Raw genomic sequence first — 24,713 nt, forward strand, 5'->3', positions numbered from 1 at the left:
CATTTGCAATGTAATGCAATGCAGATGTGCACACCGCCCCTTACCGAACAAGATGGGTAGCTCGGTCAGCAGGGAGCTGAAGAAGAGCGGCTACTGACGTCACTCTGCTACACCGCTCAGAATGCTTTTTCGTTCATTTTGCATTTCTGCAAATGCATTTTAATTTTCAAATTTTACATTTCAAATTGAATTTTGGTATCTATTTGCTGGGGCATGTTTTGAAAATTAAATCTCAAATGTCTATTTCTTTTTCATTTTAATTAAGTGAAAGATTGAGCACTCTTGAAGAAGAAAATTAAAATGCAAATAGGATGACTGATTACTAATTTAATTTATGAGTCAAATAATGCATACGCATTCTTAAAATGAAAAAGCATTTCTGCAAATGCATTTTAATTTTGGTCACGAATTGCTTCCAGATGACAGGTTAGGCTCTCCTTGTCAATACACATGCTAGAAATAGTTTTGGGTTGCTAATGTTGTTGCTAATGTTGCTAATGCTCTGACATTCTGATTCTGCTTCGGATGCCATCAAGCGGGATCTCTGGTCGTAGTCGGTCCTTCACTAACCAATCAGCATTCATTAGCAGAATGCTAGCGTGTTATGGGCAACAACGACTCACCCTGTAAGAAATAGAAAGGACATTAGTGCTCATTCATTCAATTTTCGACCTATAATCCAAACTACAATAAAATCTGAGATTTCTCAACGACAATCAGGTGAAAGAGACAAATTTAGCCGTTTAGCTCTGGTGGAACTCTGGTGGAACTGCAACAAAATTCGGTACAATGGGGATTAATAGGGAGTGGCCAGGCTCTCCTTAAACAGGCTCTGCTGTTACAAAGTTAATTTTCTCCCGCTTCCAGCAAAGTCAAATTGACATCAGTTGGACTTCTCCTGTCAACAAGAGCACAGTAAGTAGCCAAGCTCCGCCTACCGTTGAATCATGGGCTTTAAAAATGGTGCCGGGAGAGGAATTTGCATAGCAATTAGCTAGGTGGAGCCATATGTCCGTAAGGGAAACTGCTCTCTAAGTCTTGTTTTATCAACTTACAAATGTCTACATTAAACAAAAACATATTAACCTCTTCAGAATCCTGTTAAATTTGCCTGAAAACGCCTAAACAGCATACCCAAAGTAAATTTGAAGCTGTTCTTGAACCATTTGGAGTACATGCATGTAAATGATCTCTTTTGAAAGCTGACACTCTGAAGTTATGTCCCCTGTTGTCAGGACCCCTGTCAGTCCTACTAGTGTTGAGTAATAGAAGCTTGAACACAAGGAAAGTGAAAATTTCTATTTCCGTCTAGATTTTGTTTTGAAAACAGAGGCCTGAAGAGGCCTAGAGGTGGTAGGTATTAGCTGGAAGACTAAATTGGACCACAGGTTGAAGCCTTACCCAATTCAAATCAAAAGTCAAACATAATACCACAATATATTCATATTTGACACATGTTTTTATAAGAGTACATCCATTCATTTTCTAAAAGGGCCTTTTGGAGACTCCAAAATGACCCTTTGTAACCAAGGTCAAATACTCAGGATAAAAGGTATTATTTTTCATAATTGTTATCTCTAATGAAAGGTGGTACTTAGAACTATCATATATAATAGCTAAATCCCTAATTAGTATTACTGAAACACAAAAATTGAAGCATGAACACATTGGAGTGCTTTATCTGATTCCCAGGATTGGCGCACAAAGAAAACTGATTCTTTCAACCCTATTGCGCAATCGACTTTTATTTTGACGGCTCCACAGACACATACAAATGAGGTATTGGCATTTTCAGCTAGCTTTCAGCTACAAGGCTAACGAGCTCATTTCAGAGCCAGCTGAAGCCAGTTCGAGAAATTTGTTTAGAAAGAGTGTGGGGGGGGGGGGGGGGCGGGGGGGGGCAGGACGCACAGACCTAATTGGCTTTAGAGGGCTGTCAACGGGGCATGGAAGGTCCTATTGGGTCAAACAAGGTGTCAATCAAAAGGGGAGGGTTCAACGGACATTTTGATCCCTCCATATCGTATTTTCTCCGTTTCTAACCGGAGGAATGTGCACTTTTATTTGAACAAGTTGTTTCTTCCGTCGGCTAACTTGCATAATGAAACAAAGGATAATGGCTATTCATGAACGTAAAACATTGTATTTGGAGAATTACTTTACATGGTTAGATACTTTGAACCCTTGGGAATGTACGCAGATCAAGTTTTGATGTGTTGTTTGCATACCTGGACGACACAGAACCTTTGAGGGTAAGTAGAGACGTTTGGCTTTGTAAACATCACCAAAGTGGTGACTGGACAAAGACGTTGACTAAACTTGTTGTTGTGACTCGATCTTGAAATGGTTTACATATCTACAAGCACAAGAATCGTAGCTTTCCAATGATGTATAACATGTGTAGCGTCTAAAAAATATATTTGTTAGAATTTAGTGCGTCGTAACTGAGGAAGGGGGGGCAGCATTTTTGTAACGCGGACGATACAGGAACGTCAACAAGTATGTTTTGACATATCATTTCATACAATTTTGTTGTTTTAAAATGACTTGTTACAGTCTTGATTACGCGATGGTTTAATGCTAGAATCACCACAGGAAAATTGACTGTCATGATGCGTCTTTTGTGAGTGAAACCAATATAAACGTATTACTATGTATTGAATTACGTCAAACTGATCTTATTTTATTTAATGCCAATGTATTCCTTTACAATCATTATAAAAACTACCCAATAAGACAATTTATTTAAAAAAATTAACGTCCCTGTGTCCAATCTTCCAACAGCACGGCTTCCACATGAAACCGCACTTGGTTTACAATGCCGATGAAACGGGGTTTGGGGACAAACCCAAGTCCAGGGAGCGGGTGCTGGCGCCGAAAGGCAAAAACCACATATACAGGCAGCAAGTCATCACCCGGGAGCACATCACTGTGCATGGCTGCATCAGTGCTGCAGGGGCAGACATACCCCCCTTTGTCATCTTCACTGGCTGTCTCCCAAGTGCATGGAGTCAGGTGGCTGAGCGGTGAGGGAGTCGGACTAGTAATCCGAAGGTTGCCAGTTCGATTCCCGGTCATGCAAACTGATGTTGTGTCCTTGGGCAAGGCACTTCACCCTACTTGCCTCGGGGGAATGTCCCTGTACTTACTGTAAGTCGCTCTGGATAAGAGCGTCTGCTAAATGACTAAATGTAAATGCACCATATGCCCTGGAAGGCCCCCCTGGTGCCATCTATGGCAGGTCCGAAAAGGGCTATATAGACAGTGGCCTGTGGCTGAAGTGGCTAGGCCACTTTATCAAACATGCCCCCCCCAGAGAGGCCTCTGCTTCTTGTGGTGGACCAGGCGGAACCCCACAAGAACAGGGAAGCCATCCGGTTCTGCAGGGAGAACATGGTGGTGGTTGTGTTCCTCCCTGCGCACACCACTCACGTGATGCAGCCGCTGGATGTGGGGGTGTTTGGTCCTCTGAAGAGGATTTTTGACCTGGATGCTGCCCGCCTTGGCCTGGTGAGGGATGTTAAGTAGACTTGGCCTAAGGCTGCCAAGCCTGAGAACATCAGGGCAGCCTTCAGGAAGACAGGCCTCTTCCCCTGCAACAGGGGAGGGTATGATAAGACCCAGCTGACCAAAGTCAGACCTGCACCCACCACGGCGACCAACACCGACCCAGCCCCCACCACGGCGACCACCACCGGCCCAGCCCCCTCCACCGGCCCTTGCACCTGCCATTGACCTGCTCAATCCAATCCTTTGGTGCGAGCAGGTCTGGTCTCAGCCAAGTGGGGAGACATTTTAATGCCCCCAGTGATGGCCAACCGCCAAGACCAGCAGCTACCAGTGGTGAGGAGGAGGCCATCACTTGGTGCTCGGGTCGTCACCAGCGACCTGTACGAGGGAGCTATATAATATTTATATGTTTAGGAACCCCTCGAACGCCACCGATCTTGCATCACTTGACAAGAACGGGGGCCCTCGCCAAGTGACACTTATTATTAGCTGAAAGAAGCGAATTCCTGTGTATGGTCTCATATTGTGTTAATCCAGCTCTTCTTATCAAACGTTACAGTCATTTAACTCATGGTTACAATGGTAAACCAGCACAACAATGACAATTACCATGCAACAAAACACTACATTCTAATCAGACACAATAAAAAAACGAAATTCATGAAGTTACATTTGTATTTCGATCAAAATGTTAACACTATTTACCACCTTGCATCATGGGAATTGACCAGCCAATGAGCCACGCTATCTTCATTTTTTCACGTTGTTATTTCGTTCTTCAGTCAGTTTGACAGTATAACCTTCAAATGCATAATGCAACCCTTATGTCTGCTTCTTTCTCAAATAGTTTTTTCATTTTTTCCATTAATACTCCAATTGATAATTGTTTGTATCGTATAAGACTATAGGGCTTCAAAATGTTTTGCCCGTAATTAAGGTTACAGCTTCAGTAACAAAAAAGATTCAATGTGCAATGCATAATATATTGGTAACCCTTCCTTTTACAGTCCCTTAAGTACTAGATATTTACATAGAAAGTAAAGGGTATGTTTTGTGTTTTATTGGGTATTACCGATTGGTACCAAGGTGGTAAATACCTAGATAATTCGAAGTATTTACCCATTAACTAAATACTAAGGTGCTGCCCAGCTAACACATGACGTTGCGGCAACGTTGCCAGTAAGTGCTCAGTTGGTAACCCGCGATGTTACCTTTCTGGCAACGTTCGTGGCAACGTCGTAGCAACTTCGTGGCAACGTCGTAGCAACGTTATAAAGGGAATGTTACCAGTTGGTCCCATGGACAACGTTGCCACGACGTCGTAGCTTAGTCGGCTGGTTATGTTATTTTTAGACCCGTGGGCAACGTTGCCGCGACGTCGTACCTTGGTCGGCTGGTTACGTTATTTTTAGACCCGTGGACAACGTTGCCGCGACGTCGTACCTTGGTCGGCTGGTTACGTCATTTTTGGTCCCGTGGACAACGTTGCCACGACGTCGTACCTTGGTCGGCTGGTTACGTTATTTTTTGGTCCCATGGACAACGTTGCCGCGACGTCGTACCTTGGTCGGCTAGTTACGTTATTTTTGGTCCCGTGGACAACGTTGCCGCGACGTCGTACCTTGGTCGGTTGGATACTGTTATTTTTGGTCCCGTGGACAACGTTGCCGTGACGTTGTACGTTGGTCGGCTGGATACATTAATTTTGGTACCATGGGTTAAGTGGCCGTTAAGTCGCTCTTTGGTCGCAGGACAACGGATCTCGAGTGCAATATGGTTTATCCAGAGATGGAGATCACACTGGACTGCTCTCAGTTCTGACACTTTTGTAATGTAGCCATAGTCTACATGAATTTCAATCACACAATATTAAATGTTGCACCCAGCACGTATAAATGTAGACAATGTATGTAATTCATGTGCAGCTCACCCCCAGCATGTCATTGGTCATCAATTTTCTCATATGCAGGAACATAGCTTTAATAAGTAAAAGACTGAATTTGGAATATAATTTAGTCTTTCATTCTTTACTATAAACATGTACAAAAGCAATCAATGTGTGATGTGTAACATGATTAAGCAAACATTCTTTGTACAGCACACCAAAGCTGTATGACACACAATGCAAATTTGTGCTCCAATAATTTTGTAATACAAAATTGTTAAATGTGACCAAAAGGTAAGCGACTCTCAAGAGTTTCACTTCCAAAGACAAGTCATCACAGAATATTACAATTCTTCCTTAGCAAACCTGCCCCTCAGTCTGCCCCACTTTGCGCATGCCCATTTCAACCCATCGCTGACACTGGGGTTTCAGAAGAGATTTTGCAGGGGTTCAACCGTCTTGTAGGACTACGCATTGGATTTCAACTGGAAATTAGCTACTTCAAAGATGAGTTTCTTTACAGAAATAGTTTTAAATATATAAACGTATTTTCAAAAATTGGATGGGGCATGCTATTACGTATAGGTTTGAAATTGAGGCTATTTAGCCTGGTTGTTAGCAACCCCTTGACGGAAGTACGAGGAGGCAGAGGGTTCTCACTGATGTCTTTATTAGCTATCGCCGTTCGACGTTGATTTCTTTGTAGTACTATGCATCAACATACATCGTACACGAAGACTTCTAGACACCGTAAAACTACACAAAGAATACACAAATACAACAATGTAAATACACATATAGCACAAAGGAAATCATGTCTCGAAACATGTGCTACTATTACAAACATGTGATCATGTCTCGAACATGTGCTACAATTACATTCAATTATACGTGCGGAGGTAAAATATTACAAGACAAGTTTGACACATATACAAATTACCTCGCTCCGCTTTCCAAAGGGAAACCATACAAATGTAGACTCATGTTCACCACACGACCATCCATAAACGAAATGCTGCTCCTTATAACAACGTCTGCATTAAACTTCTTTCAGGTAATTTAGCGCTTCACAGCTGCACGCACCTTACGTGATGACGTAAGTCAGCCCAGAAACATCAAAACAAAAAGCCGGTCATTACACTCCCACCAATCATGTTATGATAAACAAACACATGAAACAAATCATACATGATATTAACCTTGATGACCACACAAACTCAGACAAGTAAATGCATTGACAATTTGACAAATCACATTTAGAAACCATTCGTCTGATATGAGTATGTCATGTATTACTCTCAAGTAAGACCACTAATTTCTGAACTGGTCTTTCGATTATTGTAGATTTAGTGTGTTTCTGATTAGGTTTTGATCGCTCACTGGTTTGAACTTTCACCTTTCTAACTAGGCCATCACTTCCATGAGTGACTTCAACCACTCGGCCTAACTGCCATTGGTTTCTTGGCAGCATGTCTTCCTTGATAATGACTACGTCATCAACTTTAACATTTCGTCGGGGAACATGCCACTTCTGCCGTAGAGATATGTTCATTAGGTATTCTCTTTTCCACCGACTCCAAAACTGTTCTATGAGGTACTGAACTCTGCGCCATCTTTTGTTTGCATAGAGGTCTTCCTTCACAAATGTGCCTGGCGGAGGAAGAGCAATCCTTGACTTCATCATTATTAGATGGTTGGGCGTCAACGGTTCCAGTGACTTTGGGTCATTAATACCATCTACTGTCAATGGACGACTATTAACGATAGCCATCGCTTCGTAGAACAAGGTTCTAAGAGAGGAGTCATCAAGTCTGCCAGGACACAGAGAGAGCGTAACATTCAGCACACTGCGCACAGTCCTAATCTGGCGTTCCCAGACACCACCAGTGTGACTTGCTGAAGGAGCGTTAAAAATGAACTCGCATTGTCTTCCGAGTAGGAAAACTTCAAGAGTCTTGACATCACATTCCTTGAGAGCTTCTTTGAGCTCATTTCTAGCTCCTACAAAGTTGGTGCCACAGTCACAGTGGAGTTGACGTATTGCTCCGCGAAGACTAATAAAACATCTTAAAGCGTTGATAAACATGTCTGTTGTCAGATCTTCGAGCATTTCGATGTGAACAGCTCTAGAGGAGAGGCACGTGAAGATGAGTCCGTATCTCTTGTACTCCTTCCTACCTTTCTTTACAAGGAATGGACCGAAGCAGTCCATGCCGGAGTAAGAAAACGGATCCGAGGCCTCAACACGCTCTGTAGGAAGCTCAGCCATACGCTGTTCCTCTGTTGGCCGTCTGAGTTTTCTGCATCGTACACATCTATGTATCAATTTAGCAACGGATTTACTACCACCTACAATCCAAAATCCATTGGATCTGAGCTCCATTAGTGTTTGATACCGCCCTTGATGGCATGCTTTGGTATGGTAGTGGGTCAGAATAAGATCTGTGATATGATTGTCCTTAGGCAAAATGACTGGGTGTTTTAACTCTTCACTAAGAGATGATAGCTTCAACCTTCCTCCGACATGAAGGAGACCATCTTTCAAGATGGGGTCAAGTTGAAAGAGTGTACTTGAGTCCTGAAGAACATTTCCCTTTTTGATCATCCTTATCTCTTGGGAGAAAACATGTTCTTGGAGAAGCTTTATCACACTCTCAGAAGCCCTTTTGCACTCCTCCACAGTTATAATAGCATTGGGACATTGTTGTTTTGAAGCCAGCCGTTTTATTCTAGCAACTACTGTAAGGAGTGTTCTCCAAGAGGATACATGTCTGAAACGGTTAAGGAAGTCTGGTTTGCCATTGCCTTTGGTAACAAGAGCTTGAGCTGATCTGACTTCAGGGTCACCCACGAGTAAGTTATTTGAAGAGTTGAGTGTGGGACACACCTCTCTTTCCCACAGGAACTTAGGTCCTGATATCCAGGTTGTTGTCGTTAAGTCTGAAGCATAAAGACCTCTTGAGGCGTGATCAGCAGGATTTTCACATGTATTTACGTAAAACCACTGGCTTGTGTCTGTGAGTTCTCTTATCAGCTGAACCCGATTTGCCACGAATACATGAAACCTCCTTGCTTCATTATTAATATATGCTAACACCACCTGTGAGTCAGTCCAGAAGAACTCCTGATCAATCTTCATCTCCAGCTCAGCCTTTAACATAGAACTCAACTTTGCGGCAACAACAGCTGCGGTCAATTCCAACCGTGGAATACTTTTGATCTTTGTGGGTGCCACTCTGGCTTTGGCAATCACAAGACTGCAGTGTATTTCATTCTTGTCATTTTTGAACCTCAGGTAAGAACATGCACCATATCCTATGTTGCTTGCATCTGAGAAGTGGTGCAGCTCAGTCCTGACTATGTCACTGAAAGACGGAGGGTGGTAACACCTTGGAATGCTGAAGTCCTTCAGCCCCTGGAGGCTATTTTTCCACTCCTCCCACCGTGGAAGCACATCCTCAGGAATGGCGTCATCCCATCCAACATTCCTACGGCACAACTCCTGCAAGATGCATTATCCCTTAAGAAGGAAGGGAGCGATGGTTCCAAGAGGGTCATACACTGAAGCAGTGATTGACAGTATCCCACGACGTGTTACTGGCTGGTCCTTCAGTTTGACATCAAAGCTCAACGTATCATCTTTTGTGGACCACTGAATGCCAAGAACGTGTCCTGTAGTTTCAGGGTTAAGGTTGAGTGGTGTGGTGGTTGTTGACCATTCTGAAGAGTCTACACAGCGTAGAACTTCTTTCTCATTCGAATTGAATTTATGAAGTCGTAGACCTCCACGCTTGCACAGTGCTTGAGACTCAATGACAAGCTCTTTAGCTTCCTGGATCGAAGGAACGGAGATCAAGCCATCATCCACATAAAAATTTGTCTTCACAAATGACGACGCTGACGGGTACTCAGACTTGTACTGTTCTGCTAAGTACTTAAGGCCAAAGTTGGCACATCCAGGGGATGAGGCAGCACCAAAAAGGTGCACAGCCATTCTGTACTCTTGAGGTTCTTTCTCCAAGTCTCCATTCTCCCACCACAAGAACCTCAGGTAATTCCTATCATTTGAAGGAACACGAAACTGGTGGAACATCTTTTCGATGTCACAGGTCACAGCAACCTCTTCCTTCCTAAACCGGCAAAGTACTCCCACCAAGGAGTTGATCAAGTCTGGGCCAGTGAGCAGAGTATCGTTGAGAGAAACACCACAGAATTTTGCAGAACAGTCGAACACCACTCTCAACTTGTCTGGCTTTAGAGGGTGGTATACACCATGATGTGGTATATACCATGCCATTTCTCTCTCAGATGGTGGATGGGTTGGCTCTGCATCTCCCCTGCTAAACATCTCTTCCATAAAGACCTTATAATTGTCATAATACTGTTGGTTGGTCTTCAGCCTTTTCTTAAGGTGATGCAGTCGAGCAGTAGCTAGCCTTTTGTTGTTAGGTAGTAAAGGAGGACTGCTACTCTTAAAGGGAAGAGGTAGTTGATAATGTCCATCATCTTTCTGCTCGATTTTGTCGCTAAGAAGACTGATGAAACGAACGTCCTCTTGGGACACATGTTTGTCCTCATAGCTCCTCTCATTGAAGTCCGACTCCAGTACCCTCAAAACATCATTAGCCGATGGAAGTGATATCTCTTTCACTGAGACTCGATGAACGAAGCTTTGGCTTCCTTGTCTGTCCAGATGGGGGTTGCAAAGGCCTATGATGCTCCATCCAAGCTCCGTTTTCTGTGCAAAAGGCTCATTTTCACTGCCAACAATTACTTTTAACGGAGCCAATGCTGAAGGACAGTCGTATCCAATCAGCAACCCTATATCGCAGCTCTGGAGTGGTGACAGCTCACTTGTTATGTGCTTAAGATGAGGCCATTGCAAAGCTGTCTCTTTGGTTGGTATATACGACTTGTCAACAGGGATGAAGTCACATGAATAGGCTTGCTGCACCTTAATGGGGTTTCCACCACTGAGTCCTCGAACTCGTAGACCTCTGACTTTAAAACTAGTGGTGACAGTATCATTGGCTGTCATGGTACTGAGCCTAAGCTTCACTGGTTGACTGTTAACTTCTAGTTCATCAAGAATGTCTTTCAAGATGAAAGTAGAGTCACTTTGGGTGTCAAGTAGAGCATAAGTGAGTATTTCATTTTGTGGCTCCTCCCCTGTAGAGATGAGGACAGGAACAATACTGGACGTAGCAGAAGCACGTTGTGTCAGTGCATAAGACATAACATTTTGGACTTCTTGACTAGTCTCTACTTCTGCGTCTGATCTTAAAGCTTTCACTGCTCCCTTGACTCTGTCTTCGTGCAAGCAAGTAGGGTGACGCAGTCCACATATGCCACAAGTGTGTCTCTTCTTACAGGTCTTGGTAATGTGTCCCGTTCTGAGACATCCGAAACAAAGTCGTTTTTCACGAATGAAAGACCTTTTGTCGTCTGTAGACTTTGCTGCAAAGGTCGGACATTTGGCAATGTAGTGGGTTTCACTCTCACAAACAGAACATGGTTTCGTTTGATTGAACTCTTGTGTTTTTGTTGCAGCACCCTTAACCTTAACTGTTGTGTTGAGCGCTTTGACCCTTTTTGGGAATTTATCTTCTGAGACCTTACAGCTCATAAAAAGTGAAGAGGTTACAGGGTTACAAGCTATCTTGGATTCCCTTTTCAGAAACTCTGCAAACCTTTTGAAGCTTGGATAGTCACCAGACGCATCCAACTCTTCAACCACAAGTCTGTTCCATTTCCTTATTATCCACTCGGGTAGTTTCTTGAGTAGTTTGAAGTTTTCCTCGCTGTCATTCAGGATTGACAAACCCTTTACGTGCGGGATTGCTTCAACACAGCTTTGTAGAAAGTCTGTAAACTCTCGCAAGGAGAGAGGATCATTTGCTCCAATTTTTGGCCACTTCATAAGTTTTTCGCGAAAGGCTCTCTGAACAATGAAAGAATTGCCATATCTTTCTTCAAGGACCTGCCAGGCACCTCGATACGCATCTTCCGAGTCTCTATAAAAGAATCCTTCAACAGCCTTTAGAGCTTCTCCGGCCAGGTAGTTTTTCAAGTAAAACATCTTCTCATTTGCTAGAGTTACTTTGCGGTCAATGAGGGCTGTGAATGACATCTTCCAGTTGACAAACTTTAGTGGATCACCAGTGAAAATAATTGGTTCTGGAACAGGAAGTCGACTTAAACTTAAGGAGTTTACTAATGCTTGGGCTAAGCTCACAGTCTCTTGACTAGTCTTCACCTCAGGAGAGGTTTGTTGGTGCTGGAATGGCTCTGCCTTAGGATTTAGCTGGAATCTGTTATTACACTCCTCTGCACCAAACTCTGTTTCATTTTCACCTCTGTTGTAATCTTCAGGATTGTCCTCAAAATCATTGTATGCCTTTACACGAGCTGCAGCTACTTTAACTTCTTTATCTGCTTGTAGCATCTGAAGCTTTGTTTTCTCCTCATCAAGTCTTAAAGACATCTCAGTTTCTTTCTGTTTAATTTCTGCTTGCATTTTTACTTCGTTAAGCTTCCAGTCAGTCTCTATTTTGCGCAGTTTTGCTTGCTGATCATATATTTCTTGCATGGCTTTTGCTTGCTCTATTTTGGCTGCAAGTTCTGCTTCTGCATCAGCTCTCCTACTGGAAGCCGAGGAGGTCTTTGACTTAATCTCATGGGATATATTAGTATCTTGAGATGACTCTGACACGACTGTATCTGTGTTTGTACAACCAAAAACAGATTCATACTCATCTTTGTTTAACATTTGTCTAACTCTTTCTTTGACAGTTTCTTCATTTTGAGTATCATCTAATGTTTCTAATCGTTTGCTCACCACATCACATATTTCTGTAGTGAGCGTGGTGCAGGTATCCATTCTTTTAATAATCTCTGGTGTTGTAGTTTGATTGCGTAACAAGGGGGCATACTCTTGGCTAACTATATCTTGTCTGTTTTGAACGTCTCTCTGGATTTGGTCAAGATCTTCACCTGAGCAGAAAGTTTTTAATGTAGACCTAGTTTCTTTAGCTAATTGCTTCCAGGAGTCATAAGCCTTGTTAAAAGCCTTCTCGTGTTTCTTCGATTCCTGGTTACGCATCTCTAGGCCTTTCTTTGTAAGACTTCCCTTTCGTGAACTTGATCTTATTTGTTGCGTTTCTGAAGGACAGTTAGATTCCTCTGCAGAGGCTGACATTTCCCTAACTTGTGCTGCTGTTTGCATAATTGTGTCTTTCTCCATTTGTCTGTCTTTAATTTTAAATAGGGTACTGACCTACTCGTATCAGACATCTATTTTGACACTCCAATATTTAACAAACAGGAAACAATCTTTTGTGCAACACCATAAGTCAGACATTCAAACTTTTCAAATACCTAGCCACGTAAATACAGCTAATACAACTCTGCATTAACGTATATTAAACTTATCAAAGCACCAAATGAATAGGACCTGCTTTCAGTCTTTGTTGAACCGATCTTGCTACTCCAACGTCGAGTCTTGTTGAAGCGTTTACTCCAACGTCGAATCTTGCTGAAGCGTCGAGTTTTACTGTTAGCAACCCCTTGACGGAAGTACGAGGAGGCAGAGGGTTCTCACTGATGTCTTTATTAGCTATCGCCGTTCGACGTTGATTTCTTTGTAGTACTATGCATCAACATACATCGTACACGAAGACTTCTAGACACCGTAAAACTACACAAAGAATACACAAATACAACAATGTAAATACACATATAGCACAAAGGAAATCATGTCTCGAAACATGTGCTACTATTACAAACATGTGATCATGTCTCGAACATGTGCTACAATTACATTCAATTATACGTGCGGAGGTAAAATATTACAAGACAAGTTTGACACATATACAAATTACCTCGCTCCGCTTTCCAAAGGGAAACCATACAAATGTAGACTCATGTTCACCACACGACCATCCATAAACGAAATGCTGCTCCTTATAACAACGTCTGCATTAAACTTCTTTCAGGTAATTTAGCGCTTCACAGCTGCACGCACCTTACGTGATGACGTAAGTCAGCCCAGAAACATCAAAACAAAAAGCCGGTCATTACACTGGTTATCTGCTATCAGATTCACATTGTTTACGTTAGGATTTCGCTAGCTAGATCTAGGTACTACCTCGAGGTAATAGGTTAAACCCTCCAGAAAGTTATGTTGAAATACTGAAAATGCATACATGAAAGTTTAGTGTCTCGCAAATCACCGACAAAAGAATCAGTGAAAATAAATGTTCAGAACTGTTAGAAAAAACCTTGTCCCAAAATAGTTTATTTAGCCCTGAATTTTCAAAGACTGTGGAGCTACAGTAGCGTGGCTGATCACGTTTTGATCACAGTCGGTCATGGCATGCACAGCAATGGCGTCTAAGTATCATGTCACTTATTTTTCCAATTTGTACATGACATCTGTTAATTCAATTTAACCTTTAGATGCGTGAGTTCTAAATATTTCCGACGCTTCCACCAGTTATTTTTCCAAAACGGCGGCTAGGTAGCTTTAATTAGCTTCCGTTACCTAGCATAATACTCGTAGCAATGCTACTACCTGCTAGTGTTACTTGTTAGCCTACTAATTGTAAATTTTGAAGCCATACTATAGCGTTTGTCATATAGTTGTTGTCTATCGGAAAATAGTCGGTTGGAATGTTCAGCGACGCTACGCTGTGGGGCCCTGCTTTCGAACGATCACATATGTGCAATGCTACTCATTTAATATCAATATGCTAAAACTATGTACATAAACTACATTCCACTTTCATTTCTGTACAGATTTATCCTACCACCGTCACACGGCCTAGCACTGTGTCCCTGGGAATGATGGTAAAGTAATGAATGACCGTTTATAACAGTGACAATAATTGTAGGAGCCATGGCAACCCTAAAAGCTATGTTTTGAAGCAAAAGCATGACTTAAAACGTTTGCATCACCAGATGCCATACCCCTAGATGTCAACTCTGGTCTGGTGGAGGTGAACCCATTGGGGGCCCAGGAAAACAGCTGGCAGCCAGGCAAGTGCAAATATAAGACACTCAAAAAAATACTCAAAGCTTCTCAATAGCATTGCCAACTCATTGTAAGGCATACTTAAGTTGTTCTGATCGTGGCGGGGGGATACATATTTGTCAAAACAACAAATGTTGTCATATTAATGCTTTGTATACAACCATTCAAGGTAACATTTGTTATTTACATCAATGTTACAGCTAATCCAGAAGAACCACAGTGTATGCCAATCATGCTAACTCTTGTAAACTTGTTTTACTTGTCTTTAATGACAGACACATTACAGGTTATGCTCCGTAAGATGGAGACATTGGAGGAGAACCAGCGAGAGGCTCTCCTATTCAGGCGACTACAGGGCAGACACACTGAAGAGGTGCCAGTGATGGACCTACAGGTGGCCCAAACACAGGCTGAACTACAAGACCTTGAGGAGCGCCTTAAGGTGCTGGAGTTGCGAAAGAGACTGGTAAGTGTTTGGAGATGCCATGAACTATGGCTTACACGTAGCGTTCAACGTTCACATTGGTGCTGACAATAAGTTCATGACTTCTAATTCCAGACGCTGTGATGAAGTGGAAGACGGGACTGGGAGAGAAAGCTGTGGAGCTCCTCATAGAGGAGACACTCAAACACACCCCGGCAGCCCATTCAAAACAAGCCAGGTGAATGAATCATGATTGCAGCTTCCATATCCAACCTTTCACATGGCTATGTGACAAAAATCTAGAATCACATATTTTTTTGATGATGTATATTATTTTAGATGTGATTTTTTTATGACTTGTATAGACTCTTTTTACACGTGCAATTATGTTGATAGAACACTAACTTATTTTGTGCTTCATTGTCAGGGCCAACAGACAGGACCTGTAGCGGGGACTGGCAGAAGATTTTAATTCACTGTTTGGCACTTTGTTTGAAATAAAATGACAATGTTACATGGAAATGCTGCCTTGTTTATGATTAGCTGGAGTTAGGCTACACATCACACAAACATAGTCCTCCTAAAGTTGGCTACCATGTAGCCTATTATACAAGAACAAGTGGCATTTTGGGCAAATGAGGTCTGCATATGAACCGCCCCAATATAAGCAGTAGAAATATATATATATTTTACTTAGTTATCGTTGCAGTTACGGACTGGCAACGTCACAAAATTACGTTGCTAGGAGGTCGCGGTTACGGACTGGCAATGTCGGAAAATGACGTTGCTAGGAGGTCGTGGTTACAGACTGGCAACGTCGGAAAATAACGTTGCCACAACGTCGCGGTTACGGACTGGCAACGTCACAAGATTACGTTGCAGTTACCTTCTGGCGTCCCACAGATGCACGGTCCCGCAACGTCGCCAAAGACGTTGCGGCAACGTATGTTTGGTCATCGAGTGACGTTGCGGCAACGTAAGGGCAACGTAACTGTGTTAGCTGGGTGGTCATTACTGGGTATGTTTTCTGTATTATTGGGTATTACCGATTGGTACCAAGGTGGTAAATATCTAGATAATTCGAAGTATTTACCCATTAACTAAATACTGACGTGCTGGTTATTACTGGGTAATTTTCACTGGTCCTAATTAGCTAAAGACAGAAGACAAAACTTAGTATTTACCTGGAAACTTATAAATATTACTCTTTAACCCTTGTGCTGCCTTCGGGTCACATGACCCAAAGGTTCATAACGAACCACCGTTGTGTTTACCCAATTTTACCCAATACAAAAACAAATAAAAATAATTTTCTTTTAACCATTGCAATCTGGGGGGTCTGAGACAGCCCGACAGTTAAAATAAAATGCTTCACTTTGTTTTTGTAGGAGGTAAATTTGTCGCAATACGACGGTGGGTCACAATGACTGATGGGTCAGAATGACCCGAAGATAACACAAGGGTTAAATACTGCTGGTAGGAAGTTGGTAACTACGGGAGATATATATGGTAAATTATAATGTGTTAAATTAGAATGCTGTTAAGCATTCTCACTATTGTTTTCCTGTTTCTCTTTATTATTGTTGGAATGCTGCTTCAGCATTCCAAGTATTGTTCTTTGAATCTTTATTCAACTTCTTCATATTTTTTGGAATGCTGCTTCAGCATTCCAAGTATTGTTCTTTGAATCTTTATTCAACTTATTGTTGGAATGCTGCTTCAGCATTCCAAGTATTGTTCATTGAATCTTTATTGTTGGAATGCTGCTTCAGCATTCCAAGTATTGTTCTTTGAATCTTTATTCAACTTATTGTTGGAATGCTGCTTCAGCATTCCAAGTATTGTTCTTTGAATCTTTATTCAAGCATCTTCTTCTTCTATTTCTCCCAAGACACCTTTCAGCGCCTTCAAATCTTCAGCTATTAAAACCGTTCAGCTATCAAAAAAAGTTTCAGGCCATGGGTGCTGTGACTTTTCAACTTTGTACCTCTTATGCTTGAATTAATATAAATCAATATTCATAATATTTTTTACATGGGTTTCCAATGGAGTTTTCTTTCAAATCCTCTCAAACTTCTTTAAACTTCTTCAACTTCCAAATCCTTCTTCTTCCTCAATCTTTCAGCTAGAGCCACCATTTCAACTTTAAAATGTTGACAAAACCCTAAGCTATTTTTAAATAATTCAGCTTTTTGATTTATCTATTCAACTTTTTTCAATATCACTGATTATGTTTCATGACTTTTTCAAGCCGTTTCTGAGATTTACATGGGTGTTTACGTGAAACCCTAGAGTGCAGACTGAAACGCTTAGAGTGGAGGGCAGCTTCGGATGTAGTTGAAAAAATATTTCTAGTTTGCCAGCATTGCCACAATTTTCGCTCTTCATGCTTCGTTTTTGGATCAATAGATAGCTTTAGATAATTTTGTGCTGGTCGTAGACAGTTGTCTGTTGAATCCAACAGATGTACACATTTGTTCAGAGCCCCACGAAAGCGAGACAAAGTCCAACTCTCGCCCCATAGAGACCAATGCAAATCTGGTGACAAAATCGTCAGAGAAAGCAAAAAGAACAAGATTTTGAAACTGCCGGTAGAGTCGTATTCCTGACCGCACAGAAATATAAAGGACATCTCTGGTTTCGGCAGAGTCTTGGGTCTCGGAAAATATCCTTACTTTTTGGATTGGACGTATAGTTTTGCTTCTAGTTCAACTTGTTTGAGGTGTGGATGCTAGGTAAATATTCGTTTTTCTCTCTGCCTAGCTCGTTAGCCATCACAGCTGCGCCATCACCGTGGCAACCAAACAAACACGCACCAGGAAAGCAAAAGGAACACGTTTTAGAAACTGCAGGTAGAGTCGTATTTCTGACTGCACAGACATATAAAGAATATCTCTGGTTTAGGCAGAGTCTTGGGTCTCGGAAAATATCCTTATTTTTTGGATTGGACGTATAGTTTTGCGTCTAGGTTAACTTGTTTGAGGTGCGGATTCTAGCTACATTAGTTATTCTCTCTGCCTCTTGTAAACCTAATACAATTTACAAGAGGTGACTCTGCAGGTGCTGCTAATATCTCCTTTACTACTATTGCTAATGGAACTGTTTTATTCTACTACGCCACTGACTGCGTTTACTTGACCATGAGAAACCCGATTACTAGCAATTGTCGGTTTATGCCATACGATTACTCCGTTTACATGTGTAATTAGTTATGCGATTACTCAATAAGCGCGTCTACATGATTCTTTTTATTAATCGTTGTATGCTCCACGGACAAAACTTGCACCATCATCCTTCAGCAACAAAGTGTCGCCGTGTCTTCCTGTATCGGCCCTACTGCTGTATGTTTAATTCAATCAGCACATTGAATCCTACTAAGAAAGCCGAGTAAACGCACTCAATGCACACATCTGCTACTGCTCTTACTATCCCAACTATAATTTCAGCTGTTAAGACTATAATATTCTTTTTATGACTAGCTAGCCTAGGCTTACTTCTTCTTCTGTTTAACAGTTCAGCTTTCAGCTTCTCCCGCATTGTATTTCAGCTCTTAGCGTTGTTAGATGATGCAGTTCAGTTTCCACACTGCCTCTTTTGTGTGACTCACACATTTTTGACATTCATTTCAGCTTGCGGGTATTTTCTGCAATTTAAGAAAAATAATTTCATCTTTCAGCATTCCAACGCATTTTCAGCAGGAAATGCCTTTCTAGTTATATCAACTTCTTAGTTCTTCCGCCGTTTTTTGGCCTTTAACTAGTCCTGCACACTTTCACCGATTCCTAAATTTTTTTGTATCAAAACGTTCAGCTCCTTCATGAGATGTTGGCTATGACTTTTGGTTTTTCTCACTTTTATACTTTTTAAGACATTAAGGTTTTTGTGCAAATTATTCTCCCATTAAAAGTAATGGTAAGTCCTTTCAAATCATTAAAAAGCGTCCTCTTTCAAACGTAACTACTTCAGCATACCTTTAGCTAGAGACACCATTCAACCTTTAAAATGTTCACAAGACATTCAGCTATTCCCAACTGATTCAGCTTTTTCAAATATTCAGCCAATTTTGACTTATGACAGTTTGAAATACATTAAAATGTTTGCTCCTTGATTTGTATGAATGAGCAGCAAGCAGAGTGGCACACTGCTGCCTGCTCTTTTTCTGATATTCAACTATCAATTGTCAAACAAATTCCTCTAACTTTCATATAGTTTAACTTACAGAAACAAGTTATACCTTAAAATGTAGGAAAATTGTCCTCTTTCAGCCAATGTAACTACTAAAGAGCTCACATTTACAGATTTTCAGCTATGAGCCTTGAAGCGAGAGCAGCCTTTCAAATTCTCTCACTAACTTCAATGGAGAGGTGGGTAAAATCCGTCAGAGAAAGCAAGAAGGAAGACGATTTCGAAACTGCCGGTAGAGACATATTTCTGACCGCACAGACATATAAAGGACATCTCTAGTTTCGGCAGAGTCTTGGGTCTCGGAAAATATCCTCATTTTATTGATTGGACGTGTAGTTTTGCGTCTAGGTCAACTTGTTTGAGGTGTGGATGCTAGGTAAACGTTCGTTTTTCTCTCTGCCTAGCTCGTTAGCTATCACAGCTGTGCAGTCACCGTGGCAACCAAACAGACACGCACCATGAACGTTTTAGGTCCGTGTACTTTGCGGTCAATGGATTTTCGTTTTGAAATAAGATATCCAAAACCATTTAGAAATAGGAAAACAAAAAACCGAAAACGACCCATTTTCCATTTTGATAATAGAAAACGGAAAACAAAAAAACGACCCGTTATCTGATTTTCTTTGATGTGCTTAAACATGGAAATCGGGAATTAAAATAATGTGTGGAAATCTTCTTTCTCAATTTTGCGTCGATTTTTGTGTTGTGACCCCGAAGTTGCTCCCACGAGGTTGACAGTCACATATTCAGGATGTCCTGAATAAACCATGGTTTAAGTAGAAATTGCGTTTTTGTGGTGAAAAGAGAGGCTAACGGTGGCTAATTTGCTAGCCACAGTCACGGACGTTACTAGAGTCACTACGTCACTAACGTCACGAAAACACGCGTGACTACCTGAAGCAGAACATTAGTTTCGCATCTGTTAACTTGGGGGATAGCTAGGTTAACTATAGCTTTACTGCAAGGCAGCTGCAGAAACGCCACAAGCAAAGGTCAGGGTGATAACTATTTACTAATTTTACTTTGTGATGTGAAACACAATTGTGAAATGTAATGTACAATATTAGCTGATATTATTAAGGAAGTAGGCCCGCATCTACTTTCGGAAACGGTAGTCTACTATTTCACTGAAGAATTAGCATCATGACATTAGCCTCTGTCTATGATGCATCTGTTTTCAATCGTTAAAATGAACATTCCTCACAAATACATTTTCGTTGTAGGATTTATGACATTACATTACAAGTAAATGATTTGTTGGTGAAATTATCATTACCTGTGGTTTCAAACCAGTTGCTCACTGCAACGCTGTAGCCTACGCGAGACACACTACAAAAACATCTACACAGCTGTTTAAGAAGTCAAACGCCGACAGAACATGTTCGGCACTCCCCTTACTTAAATCAAAAGTCTTTCAATAGGTTAAACTATCTGACTACTAACCTGAACTTCATTGCCACAGCCTAAACTTTGTCAATCTGTTCATGAAAATAATTAATTTCAGCCTAAACCGTACAACAGAACGTTACATCGAATTCAACCAACGCAATCGCTACCAAGACGAACACAGCAGTAGTCTAGTACTGTACTGTAGTACTACAATTTACCGGGGCAGCTTCTCCACACAGGGCTATATCGCATTTTGCGTTGTTACTGACAATGATCGCTACCAGTGAGCTTTTTATGAATGAGCGATTTTCCACTAAATAAATGTCAAGCTTATTTACGTTTTGGGGGGCATATTTTCAGTTAGCAGATGATAGGCTACTGTTTGAATCTTGAATCTTCTACTGCCGGTAACGTCGTAGAATAATCTTCAAAGGGGGTTCTTTATTAATTAGGGGGTTCTTGATTAATATCACGAGAAGGGAAAACTTAAAAGGACGTTTAAGTCATAGAGATTAGGTCCATTTTTACACAGGTCTGTCAAATGTATTCGTTTTGATTCAACGATGAGGCTGCCTCTTGCAGGGTAAATGAGAAGACATCTATTTCATTCTACACTTCACTCGTATTTTCAGTTGTAAATGAGCAGCAAAAAAAAAATGCTTTTAAATCTATATAATCTTTATAAATAATAAGTATGCATTTTTATATAAAATATACAGAAATATCAGTTGTAAAAATGTCATTCAAAAACGACCGACGCAAGCAAGCACACCCTACAATTTCCCCAGAAATTGTACCCTCTCTAGTTTTTCACATACATTTCCTCAAACCCTTCATTGACCAACACAGCTGGGTAGTGTTTACCATCTATTCACTTAATTTTGCTCTAGTATAACTCTTCCAATTGTATTAGAACCAATTTATAAACCAGGGGTTCAATTTCTGCATTTTTACTGAATACCATCACACATCACAGATTTTCCGCCTATAAATACAAGTTCTGGTCAGAAAGGCTTAAAAAAAATAACTCCCTGTTTGGCTAGGAATTATAACAAATGATGATCACACATTTGTTAACCACCAAATTTGGAATTCATCTAAACGAACACATCTCTCAGCATTAATACTCACATAATTATGCAGAACTATACCCTCTGGGATCACCTTTGTAAGATCTCAAGTAACGGGACTCTTTTAGCCCCCACCTTTCTCCATCTCTCCTCGGTATTTCTTTAACTTCTTGGTCAAAGAAAAAACCACACCACACTCCTCTTTATTTTTATTCAACACAATCCGACTCCACACAAATATTACAGTATTATATTACTTAACCTCAGGGACTCTAACCCTTTTTAGGACTTTAGAGGACACTTAACCTCAGGGACTCTAACCCTTTTTAGGACTTTAGAGGACACTTAACCTCAGGGACTGTAACCCTTTTTAGGACTTTAGTGGACACTTAACCTCAGGGACTCTAACCCTTTTTAGGACTTTAGAGGACACTTAACCTCAGGGACTCTAACCCTTTTTTTAGGACTTTAGAAGACACTTAACTTCAGGGACTCTAACCCTTTCGGAGGGGACTCGAACCCCTCCTTGACAGGACTCAAACCTGTCACACACGGTTGATTTCCCACCACTGTTTCCACCACCTCGGTTTGACTAGGTACAATGAAACATAGTAATCGTCTAAATTTGGTTCTCAGTTCCGAATAGCAGTACTTTTTCAACAGGTGTCTGCTTACCTTTTTTATATTGAGGCGCGCCCGATGATTACGTCTGCCTCCTCGTACCGGTGTATGGGTCTCTCTCCCGATCTGTCGGTCGGGCCGGAATCCTCTGGACTCCCTCTTTTCAGCGTCCGTGTCACTATTTGAAGGACTTAAATTCTTTGTGTCTATTCCAATATGATGGTATTCAATGACACAAGTCTGTGTTCTAGAAAGAATGGTCTGGAGTCACAGAGGTCCAATAATATCAGCTTTAATACAGCAGTTGGAAATCAACAAGTACAGAGCTCTGGGGTTGTCTACGTTTCCCTACCCGCAACAGAGTTTGGGTTGGTTCACGAAGTCCAACTGACTATCTGTCCCTGCCCCAGCATATATTACACAGTGCAGTAAAACAAAAAACACAAGAAGAGGGTTGAGCTTGTTCTCCTGTGCAGCAGGGAGTTGTTCTTGCCTACGCGTCCCACCTGCTTGGGTGCCGTCTCCACCCGGTTTCAAGGTTGTTTCTGAAAATGAAGAGAGAGACACAAAATACAGCCTTTTCCCCACACTCTGTGGTCGAAACTCGTCTGGATTGTTCCTCTTTCTCCGCCCGCACCCCTGACTCCCCCCGCCCTATGTGAGACACAATGTTTAACCCTTGTGTTATCTTCGGGTCATTCTGACCCATCAGTCATTGTGACCCACCGTCGTATTGCGACAACTTTACCGCATACAAAAACAAAGTGAAGCATTTTCTTTTAACCGTCAGGCTGTCTCAGACCCCCCACATTGCGAAGGTTAAAAGAAAATGCTTCACTTTGTTTTTGTATTGGGTAAAATTGGGTAAACACAACAATGGTTCGTTGTGAACCTTTGGGTCATGTGACCCGAAGGCAGCACAAGGGTTAAGCCTGAGCACACTTCTAAGTTCATAAGACAGAACTTTAATAAACACAATGCATAACTTTAATAAGCACTATATATTATTTACACTGAAAAGTGTCAGCATTCCTTGTACAGCCTGGAACACTGCATTTACCACCGTAGTCCATTTTCAATATGCTACAAAAACATTCTTCTTTGTAATTCTGTGGAAGTACACAGAGCAGCGCGCAGCAAATTTTGGGGCGTGACCAACAGTTCCGGAAGTTCCGGGAGTCTCCCGTATTCCAATAGCGGCTCCCTGATGCCCGCAAATGCTATACAATCTCCTGGAAGTCGTGATTTAGTATTTAGAGCGAGAGAGAGACAGTCCAATGGTTATTTTGGGTAGAGAAAGGTGCATATCGCGCATCTTGATTGCGTCCTTGGGGAGGGGGGGGCTGGGGTTGGGGGTTGCGAAGCTTCCTCCCTGAAATGAGTCTCTGCAGGTTGGGATGTCTGGACCAAGGTACAGACCAGAGCCAAAAAAGGTGGTAGCTTTTTCAAAACCTACCGTTTTACAGCTAAATTTTTTATTGTGAGATTTGCATAGGAAAGAGGTGTCAATGGACTTTGAGTTTCACTGTATGTCCATTTTACCCACTGAACTGTTGTTATTCAACTGTGACAAGGTCAATTCGGTTCTGCAATCTAGAGCTGAACTATTTAGGAAAATAAGATAATCGCGATTAATTAGCAATTGCGATTTAATATGCGATTATTATGATGTATTATTAATATAGATATATACTAGCCTACTGATCTCCAGTCAGCAACATAACACTCTCGCGTGTCACGTGACCAAAGTAAAATCGCAGCCTTTGCGATTACAAAATCGCGTTCTGTCCCATTGCGATATTAATCGCAAATGCAATTAATCGTTCAGCCCTACTGCAATCAATGACCCCTTTAATAGAACCAGAAGCCACAGCAGTTTTTCAGACTCCACAGGAACTGGAACCACACCAGAACCCATTTAGGTCCACTTTCAGGACTCTCAGCATTGTGTGTGTTGGTCCAGTCTAGTCAAGGGTGGTAGGTGAGCAGGGAACAATCAACTTTGTTCACTTCATTTACTGCCCCCCCCACGTCCCCCTTCTCCCTCTCTGACACGCACACGTCTACAACCGTGCACCCAAATTCATTTTGATGAACAAATACTCACACACCCTTGCAAACACACACTACATTTCCAAGCTCTTCTTCTGTCTGGCCCCCCAATGGTGTAAAACGCTAAAGACGCACTTGTTCCGAGAGTACAACGATACTTAAGAAAGATTTGTTGGATTCGATGTTAGTTTATTTCCTCCAGGAACACAATGACACTTACTGAGGGACTTGTTGCACTTGTTGGTTAGTTGTAACTTGTTGGTTAGTTGTAAATGAGTTAACTACTTGTACTCGCTGTCAATTATATTAATGTTGCTTGCTTTCCTACAGGTACACGCTTGCACTTTTGAGGTTCATGTTGTTTCATTTGTAACTTCTTTAACTACTTGCTCTTATGTTTCTTATCATTAGCACTTGGTTGCTTATCACAATGTATGCTCATGTTTTGGCTTCCCGCAATGTTTTTTGGGGCTATTTCGTTGGTTATGATCATTGACCTATGCACTTTTTGCAAAGCTCTTTCTTGGAAGTCGCTTTGGATAGCGT

At 41.5% G+C, this 24,713-nt stretch overlaps 3 long non-coding RNA genes across 4 annotated transcripts; 1 reads left to right on the forward strand and 2 right to left on the reverse strand.

Moving 5' to 3' along the window:
* The first annotated feature begins 2,208 nt into the window (after positions 1 to 2,208).
* Positions 2,209 to 15,372, forward strand: LOC136945403 (uncharacterized). 2 transcript variants are annotated; one of them, XR_010876823.1, is made up of 4 exons: positions 14,353 to 14,431; positions 14,702 to 14,892; positions 14,986 to 15,088; positions 15,278 to 15,372. It is a non-coding gene; the product is annotated as an uncharacterized lncRNA (long non-coding RNA). The 2 variants fall into 2 exon arrangements; XR_010876822.1 differs by lacking the exons at positions 14,353 to 14,431; positions 14,702 to 14,892 and adding an exon at positions 2,209 to 2,252.
* On the reverse strand, positions 6,049 to 8,901 carry LOC136946273 (uncharacterized). Its single transcript, XR_010876877.1, has 2 exons — positions 6,336 to 8,901; positions 6,049 to 6,151 (listed from the first exon to the last, which is right to left on the reverse strand). It is a non-coding gene; the product is annotated as an uncharacterized lncRNA (long non-coding RNA).
* On the reverse strand, positions 12,989 to 13,468 carry LOC136946459 (uncharacterized). Its single transcript, XR_010876902.1, has 2 exons — positions 13,276 to 13,468; positions 12,989 to 13,091 (listed from the first exon to the last, which is right to left on the reverse strand). It is a non-coding gene; the product is annotated as an uncharacterized lncRNA (long non-coding RNA).
* Positions 15,373 to 24,713: the final 9,341 nt, after the last annotated feature.

Source organism: Osmerus mordax, chromosome 7 (assembly GCF_038355195.1).
Source record: "Osmerus mordax isolate fOsmMor3 chromosome 7, fOsmMor3.pri, whole genome shotgun sequence".
In the NCBI taxonomy this organism is placed as follows: Eukaryota; Metazoa; Chordata; class Actinopteri; order Osmeriformes; family Osmeridae; genus Osmerus; species Osmerus mordax.